This window comes from Rutidosis leptorrhynchoides, chromosome 3 (genome assembly GCF_046630445.1).
Source record: "Rutidosis leptorrhynchoides isolate AG116_Rl617_1_P2 chromosome 3, CSIRO_AGI_Rlap_v1, whole genome shotgun sequence".
Taxonomy (NCBI): domain Eukaryota; kingdom Viridiplantae; phylum Streptophyta; class Magnoliopsida; order Asterales; family Asteraceae; genus Rutidosis; species Rutidosis leptorrhynchoides.
Window position 1 is genome coordinate 443107455 of NC_092335.1, and position 1204 is coordinate 443108658.

At 39.5% G+C, this 1204-nt stretch overlaps 1 non-coding gene across 1 annotated transcript; it reads left to right on the forward strand.

The window, feature by feature from the left end:
* Positions 1-838: 838 nt before the first annotated feature.
* Positions 839-945, forward strand: LOC139903170 (small nucleolar RNA R71). The gene has a single exon (XR_011778012.1). It is a non-coding gene; the product is annotated as a small nucleolar RNA R71 (small nucleolar RNA).
* Positions 946-1204: the final 259 nt, after the last annotated feature.

Here is a 1204-nt window from a genome sequence, read left to right on the forward strand (position 1 = left end):
TGAAATCAGAATCTTCGGGCATTCTTGGAGCTTCGTATGCTCGACCACTCTGTGTGGTAATAACATTGGCGTGCTCATTTCGGGGGTTCTTATTAGTATCGCCCGGTAAACTCTCTGGTTTTCTTTCACTAAGTAAACTAGCTAAACCATTCATTTGCTTCTCCAAATTCTGAATTGAGGCTTGTTGGTTTCTAAACTGATGTTCATTTTTCTCGTTCGTTTGGTTTATGTTTGTAACAAGCTGAGTTTGTGATGCAATCAACTTTTCCAACATACTCTCCAAATTTGACTTTTTCTCTTCCTGTTGGGTTTTTGATAAAAACCCGGAGTTTGTTGTTGGAACCCACTACTTGACCCTTGTTGGTAATTGGAATTTTGACCTTGAGGGTTGTATGGGTTGTTGAAGTTTCAGTTAAACTGGGCTCTTCCTTGAAATTGATTATTATTTCTTTGGCTTATGAAAGCCACTTCTTCTTTCTGAGCCATTGTTAAACCGGCATCACAATCTTTTCCTAAATGGAGACCACCACAGTATTCACAACCCACCTTCATACTATGAATTTTCTTGGTGATCTTGTACATATTTCGAGCAACACCGTCTATTTTCACACTTAGGGAACTAATGTCATCATAAGCACCGGCGCTTTGGACTTGGGCATGACGAGTAATTGGTCTTTCTTGATGCCACTCATGAGAATAATCGGCTTACTTCTCGATTATCTCATAAGCTTCTTGCTCGGTTTTGTCCATGAGTGAACCTCCAGCCGCTTGATCAATAGAAATCCGGGTTGCAACATCACAACCCTTGTAAAAGATTTGGACTTTTTGGAAGGTATCCAAACCATGGTTTGGACAACATCTTAGCATTTTGGAAAATCGATTCCATGCTTCATACAAGGTTTCCATCAGCTTTTGACAAAATTGGGTAATTTCTTGTTGGAGTCTCGCGGACTTAGAAGCTGGAAAATATTTCTTAAGAAATTTTTCCAACATACCATCCCAAGTTTCTATCGTAGCCTCGGGCAATGAATCTAACCAACTACGTGCTTCCCCGTGGAGTGTCCATGAGAAAAGTCTTAAAAATATGGCTTGATCAGTGTCCGGTTAAAGTTTGAATAGAAGACATATCTCTTAAAAAGACGAATATGTTCGTTTGCATCTTCATTCGAACCACCACCAAATTGACATCTGTTGTTAATCATTT